The sequence below is a fragment of the Coloeus monedula genome, assembly GCF_965178545.1.
Source record: "Coloeus monedula genome assembly, chromosome: 2".
NCBI classification, from domain to species: Eukaryota; Metazoa; Chordata; class Aves; order Passeriformes; family Corvidae; genus Coloeus; species Coloeus monedula.
Genome location: NC_138782.1, coordinates 40164193 through 40171987, shown reverse-complemented (window position 1 = coordinate 40171987; position 7795 = coordinate 40164193).

Sequence of the window (7795 nt, the reverse complement as noted above, 5' to 3'; positions counted from 1 at the left end):
CCTGTAAGAATTGTCTAAGCTGAATTTGGAAATCTAGTATATGGTCAAGTCAACAGTAAAAAGGTAATTAAGAAGGGAAGAGAGTTTTGGGAAAGTCTCTTTGAGCTGGTTTTATGATGTCAAGCAGTTACTGCATTGAATATAGGAAATCTTTGTTAGTATCATTGCCTTACTTTCATCAGATAGCTGATTTGCTGTCAAAACCAAAGAAAGCAAGATTTGACGTGCTTTGGTAGTTTTAAAATGGCGTTGGGCAATGAGTAGGGATTGCTTAAATCCTGGTTTATAAAAAAGTCCTTTGTAGTTGCTTCTTGGTTTTCTTCTGTATTTTTTATTACATACCTGATTTTGTTTGTTTACATTTGACAGATAAATTTTTCCCCCAATTTTCTTTCAAAATTTTTCTGTGAAGTGCCTGGTCTCTCATAAATCCACAGAAGAAGAGGGAAAGTGATTTTCTCTACCTGCCTTGTATTGAGAGATATAAGTGCAGGGAAGGGAAATATTCAAAGGAAGGCTGAATTTTTCTAGAGTTCTGCATTTTAGATGGTGCTGTTTTAGAATACACACATGCTTTCTGGTTAGTTTCCTTCTGCAGATTGGTTTTCATGAAGGTCTCAGTGGCAAACGGAGTAATCTGGACAGTCTTCTTCAGACAACCCTATTCAATGCTGTATTATCTGTGTGGAACTTCATTTAAAAAATTAACTTTACTTTTGGGGAAAGGACAATATAATTCCATTATCCTTGTTCTGTGCTCTACAGTTGCTTGTACGAGTAGTGGTCTTGGTCAGTGCTAAATCTGGCTGGCCATGAATGGAGAAGCTAGCACCAAGGGCAAGCAAGAGCTTTGCAAAGGAGAAACTGGGAGTTGTTAACCCATATTTGTCTAAAGCTTTCCAGAATCTGAACTTTCCTGTGGTATAAATGAAATACTACTTCTCTTTCTGCCCTTTATTCTATCTCTGAGAGGACAGAGGGCTCTTTACTCCTGGAAGGAAGATTAACTTGCTCTCTTTCGGGGAAGGAGTAAAAGGTCCTCCTTGAACCTCTCTAATGGACAAGAACATAATGGGTGGTGTAGGTAATAACATCTAGGCAGACTGACAGACAAGAGGCATTAGCACTGTAATTTCATGAAATGGCAAGTATTTTTATTTATGTGTTTTTTCTTTTTTTCTTTCTTTTTTTCCTTTTTTTTTTTTCCCTGTGGTTTCCAGAGGCTTGCAGTAAATGATTTATCCACTGTACTCATTTCCTGTGCTGGTAGAGCTGTAGCATAGTGCACTGACTGGGAAGCCTAATTTCTAGGCTGGCCTTGGAGTCTTCCAGATCCTCAAGAGGAGGGGTAAGTTAATGGGGATTTACTTGTCTGTTTGAATGGTGCAATAAAATGTTACCTCTCCTTCCTGACACAGTTCTCTAAAAACTGCATAAAACATAAAAAGTTACCTTTTTCCTGGGTTTTTAGAAAGCTGCTGATAGGAAGGAAACAAACATAGTTTGAATGTTTCTATCTTTACTTCAAACCAGGCATAAATACCTAGTAAATTCAAAGAATGATGGATTAACTCTTAAGTCTTCATTTGATGCTGTAACCTTTAATTTGTCATGATGGGGGCTGGCACATCTTTTCTCTTGGATGAAGTTTGTTGCAAAACCAAGCTTGATGAAGAAGCAGTGGAAGAAGAGACATAGAAAAGCTGCGGTCATCATCAATCTCTTTTAAGGCCAGGTGGGTTTTTAATGCTTCTTCCAGTCTTTTTGAATGTACATTTGGAAAGGAGAAGAAACCTTCAAATGTTTTAGGCAAAACACAGTAATTTTTCCTGGGGTAGTCTGTTGGGTAGGTAAATCTTGCTACTAGCTCCCTGGAATCTTGTCTTTGACTAAGTTGTAACTAAGCAGCAGGTAGGCTTTCAGGGGGATTGTTTGTTTTAGAATTTTAAATGGCGTGTGAGCAGGGAAGAAATGTAGCAACCATCATTCTGTTAGTAATTTTTTTCCAAATGCATTTGTGACCTGGTGGTAAAAGTACAAGCAGTTGATTAAGATATAAGATCTCTGCTGTTTGGCAGAGATTTTCCAGAATCATCATCCCTGGAAGTGTTCACAAGATGGGTGGATGTGGCACTTAAGGACACGGGTTAGTGGTGAACACAGTGGTGCTGAGTTGATGGTTGGATTCAATGGTCTTAGAACTCTTTTCCAATCGTAGTGATTTTGTGATTCCTTAATTTTTACCAAGGGTGGAAACAAATGTGTAATTCTTATCTAAGAGAAACTTCACAGCTTAAATTTTCTCATTGAAACAGTAGGAAAAGTGGGCAAAGGTCAATTATTTTTTTATCCTGGTAAACCCCAAACAGTTTTCAGAAATACTTACTGAAAGTAAGTGATGATAGGAGAAGATTTTTTTTTTTTTAAAACAAACCCACAACCATCCACCAAACCAGTGCATCTCAAAGCTTGACCAAACTATATTTTTTTAGTGCAGAGGGCAAGAGAAATCACCTGAGACAGGTTTTCATGTGGCACCTGATGTAATACTGTGTTGGTTTATTGTTCTCTCAGAACATTACAAAAGGTTAAAGGGAGCAAAATCATTCTCTGAGACAGAACTCAGTCCTTTTCTGCCTGCTGCACAGTTACGTGCAAACAGCCTGTGTGCCAGCAGTGTGGGAGTATAAAGCAGCCATAAAATTTATTTTACTTGACTCCTCTGCTTCTGTCTGGCATGGAGAAGAAGAGAGAGATGAAAGGTATGGTTGCTAGACTATCCTTTCTCTCAGCTGTTTTCAGGCAATACAGATGTATTCATGTTTGTAACCAACTTGAACAGAATAACGCAGCTGCAGACTGTCCTATTCTGCCTTAGAGCAGAAATCCAAGGCTCCATAGTTAGAATTAGTTTCTGGGTTTTGTTTTCTGATCCCACCTCCACCACTTCTTGGGCTGTCATCTTGCTTGTGATGAGAAGGCTGACTGCCATATGTTAGCAGTTCTAGGCTCTGGTAAAATGAGTCAAGCTACTGTTACAGTTCCCATGAAGCTGTCCATCAACTGGGGATGGAGAGAGCAGAGCCATTAGAATTGTTGGGGCAGGTGGTGGAGAACAGTTGAACACCTTCAGGAAATAAAATCTGCATCAGAGCTGCTTCAAGGCAAACAGCATTCCCTTTTCCAGCAGCCTGTCTGAAGAATCTTCATTTTACAGGCAGTAGAGCACTCACACAAGGTAATGTTTTCAATCCATCATCAAATACAGTTTTTCTTCAAGAAGCTGCTTTTGTGGGGGCGTTTCACCCAGAACCTAAGCAACGCTGAAATACTACAAAAGTTTGTGTTACCACCTTGTTTAATTTGCTTACAAACTTTAGATGAATTTAGATACAAAATAACACTTTAGGAGCCACAGTAGCTGTGATGGATGAAAAGCCCTGTAACAGCTATCTGGTAAAGAAATCATAGGGATGGTCTTCATAGCAGATCTTGCATTAGGCTGTATTCATATCTTGTCAGAGATAAAAAAAACAGGAGTTAAATGTAAATGCCAATAATTAGGTGAGAGGAGTCTTGTAGCTAGGTACCTGCAAGATGGGTATTTAAACATGCTTTATGAGTGGGGGAAAAAATAAAAAGTCCACTAGCAAAGGAATATCAATAACTGCATTTTCTCTTAAGAACTGAAGGCTTAATGCAATTAAACCCATTTAATGTGGTGCTTTCCAGGTACTGTTTAAGTTTCATGTCCTCTGCTAGTTAGTTTCACACGTTATATTGCTTTTCCAAGGTGAGAGAATGGTTCAAAATCAGTGTATCTCTGTTGTGTCCAAGCTAGGGTTACAAAAGTAATTCACACTTGTATTTTGTGTATTCAGTGCAATGAAGTTGTGCAATGGCTTCAGTTTTGGCTGGGTGAAAAAAACATCCCATATTTGCATTTGCTATAGTCATGGACAACCTGCCTCAAGCTGCCTACAATGTCTACAGAAGAGAGATCATCCAAGATAGTAAATGATGTGTAATTATTTCTCCAAGAGTTGAATTTGTTTCAGAATGCAAGAAAGACTTACAGGTTGAAGGTGTATTTCAGGTTTGTAAGATGAAACTTTATGCTTTATATGGTTAGCATCCTAGACCAAAGCATCAAATACATGGCTTTTAGTTATCCTACTTCTTACAAATCCCTTCTCCTAGTGAACTCTCTACATTCACAGTGTGTTCATTGACAGCTGTTTTCATTTTGTATTATGCTTGTGTTACAACCCACCCCTAAAGGTGGGGTAACTGAGGTTCTTGTTAATAATACATCCCTTGGGGTGGAGTAGAGTGAAACAACACTAAATGGCCGGTGTTTATGAATATATATATTCTGGGTTTATTTCAAAACAATTTGGTTGCAAAGGATAGGAGGTATGTAGCCGGTTTGATTATTATCTGTAGAAATATAACAACACAGAAGCATAAAAATAACATTTAAGAAAATGTATAAAGACAAAAGAAAGGATAGGTGAAAGGCCTCAGAAATTAGTTTGTGGGCACTTTGGGGGTCTTTGTGGTTCATGACACCTTCTAAGACGTGACAGCTGCCTCTCAGGACAGCATAGTTTAGCCAGTTATGCCCCCATCAGAAGGGAAGGGATGAACACCTTCAGACCTCCATGTGAATACCCCAATGCCTCCCCACCTATCCCACTTCCAAAGGGTCTTTTTATCGACCTTCTCCCTTATCTGGCACAAGCCCCAGCTGTAGCCCCCTCTGCAGCTGGGCTGCTGCCTTTGCAAGTGGCCAATTGCTTGAGTCACTATCCATTAACATTCCAGTCAAACAGCTTGATAAATTCTTTCCAGATTAGCTGTTTAGCTATTGAAAGGTTTTGATGCAGGGAGGAGGGAAACAATTAAAAGGGCTTAAAATTTGGGATTGTAACAGTCAAACCCACTAGAAGCTCCAGCAAGTGAGATTTTAAGGTGAACATAGTTGGCTCTGAAAAGTATTTGTCTTTGCTGGCTCTTGATTACTTTCCACAGGAGGTAAGAAAATGTTATCTGGAATTGCCAGACTTCTGCAAACCTGTTCTGAGAAGGTGAGTGCAGATTTGCATGACTGGAATGGTATCTTTTGCTCCTCTCTTTGTATGAGGGCACATTCTTTTCATTATTATTAATGTGATTAATCAGTGAGGCTTTCTCTGTATTCTTACTGGTTAAACCTGCTGGTCATGGGTATGTCTCTAATTTAAGCTCTTTTGCCAGCATCCAAAAAGACTCTTATGTGTGGATTCCTTTCTCTCGATTAAATAGTGTTATTTTAAAAGCACACATTAAACTTTTATGAAATTATACTGATTCCTGAGTGTTGTTTGTTTAAAAATTATTCTCTAAAGAGGATTTAAAAAGTGCAGGCTACTACGAGGTATTAATAGTGGCAAGAGAGGGCACTGGATTCTGAAGCTTCTTGATTCATAGGGCCTTTACAGGCCTTTCTGTATCCTTTGGAAGAGCTGCTTAAAGTAGGGGAAAAGGCTTTTTAAAGCTCTTGTCTCTATACTTAATTTGGAATCTTGCAGCTATTCTTAAACTCAGCTACCCTGTTAAATTATTCATGCAAACTACTTTGTCATGTGTTCACAGAAGTGCCTTGTTAACTCTTCTCACAAGTATTTCATCTCAAGGGAAGTGGTTCGGTGTTTCACCAACAAAAATGTCTTGACAGCAGCTGCCAAGCATGTAGAAGAAAAAAGACAGGCTGTGCTTTTTTTCCCCCCCCCCCCAAAGATTTATCATAGCTGTTGATTATTCTCAAAAATAATGTCTGAGAGATGGCTATTCCATGTGTAGATAGGCTCATCCTGCTTTATATATGATAAAAACCCACAAACTAGTTTGTTGCTGCTGCTCAGGGAAGAACATTTTAGAAATTCTTATTTTCCCCAAACTTCATGCAATACGTCATACCCATCAGTATAATCTTAACTATTGAATTGTCAACTCTTAGCTTGTTCTTGTGTTATAGATCCACTTTCCCTTTCTCCTTCCTTAATTGCTACTGCAGAGGCTGACTGGTAAACTAATTACCATAGCACTGACATCCTTTGGCTAACAGAGTGTGTAATCCAGGGATGGATTCTAACAGCCTGCCTGGAAGGGATGGCCTGTACTTTAATCGTTATCAGAGCATCACAGCAGCAGAGATCCAGCTGCTCCAGAAAATATTCAGAAACATGGTCTGTACAGCTAGTGAAAAAATTACCTGTCACACAAAGGCTGCATTTTGACTGTGTTCTTTAGCAGAAATTACCTCCTGCCTGCAGTGGAAGTGTTGGCTGGAGTTGGTAAACCTAGTAGCCTCACAGAAGAGAAGCTGCTTGCATCTTTTTTCTCACCAGGTCCAGACAGCATCAAGGCTGAGTGTGTACTCCCAGTAAGCACACAACACATCTATGTGTGTGCACATGGTCAGCCACACAGATAAACACATACAAAACCAGAAAACAGCACTTCTGCAAATGAAAACAGGACCAACACCATAATCCTCTTTCTCTCTGGAATGAAGGTCTCTAGTGGAACATACAGAGAGACATACAGCATGGGCCTCCTTAGTAACAGGACAGATGCTCATTTGTCCAGTAGCCAGTCCTGGATCCTTGTTCCCTCCAGCTGCAGATACTGATCATGGCAAGACCTCAGGGCTCACTGCCCCACTCAGTGTGCTGGCACCCACAAACAGTCACCCAGAGTCTGTGGATCCCCTCAATAACTGGCCACGGGCAATCAGCTGTCAGGGCAGTCAGCTCAGTCAGCTCGCCCTGGTACCCTCTCATCTCTAATCCTCTCAGGCAGAACCTGATGGCACAGCAGTAAGGACTGAAGAAAGTCTGGAGAGCTGAAAGTAGTCAGAAGCTCGGTGAATAGTAGGGGAAGTGCCATACGTCATTGTCCTGCTCTTGATCTTTCGTAGTATCTGGTTTCGTTTAGTACTACCAATAGGCCATTTGGCTAACCAGAGCATGCTCTGAGCCAGAACTGACATTTCTAGACACCTGGCAAATCCAGCTGTATGTCTGGCAGACAGTGAGCTGCAGTACAGTGGCTGGATCCTGTTGCATCCAGACACGGAAGAAGCTGCAGCATCCTCAAAGAAATTAGTAAAACAATTGATTTTGATTATAAAAGTGCTTAGCAGCACTTTACCCCTCTGCACCTGGTAACACTCAAGTGTGTTTAATGCTGTTCTGCAAGTGCAGAGTTCATATTTCATGCTGCTGTCATGGGGATTTTTGACAACCACAGAGCCAACAGGCAAGACCTGAGGTGGAGGTGGTGTAAACACTGTGAAAATAAATTTGTCTGTAATGAAATAAAGCCTGCCTTAAGGTTGTTGTCTTTGGCTAGCTTTTGTATGGAAGTGAGGTTTAAACCATCAGGGTGTGTCTTCAGTGACCTGGGCAAGTTCAACAAGTCTCCACCACGCTGGTGACAGGTTCTTTTGGTGCAAAGCTGAAGGAGGGGTACAGCCTTACTTTATTAGCTGTGAGAGAATATGCTCAGGAGGAAGTCATTTATCTTCAGTCAGAGCTCGCAGCATCCCAGACACCAAAACCAATCAATCACAAAAGGCAAGTACACAGGAAACCAATTGTCTTTGTTTAATGACAACTGGCATCTAATCAATCACACCTCTCACAATAAATATTTTTGGGCTGCAGTGCCTCAGGCCATGCATGGGCTGCCAACTTCCTTAACCTGAGCACCTGACCAATACCCACCACACACATCCCTATCTTTCCCG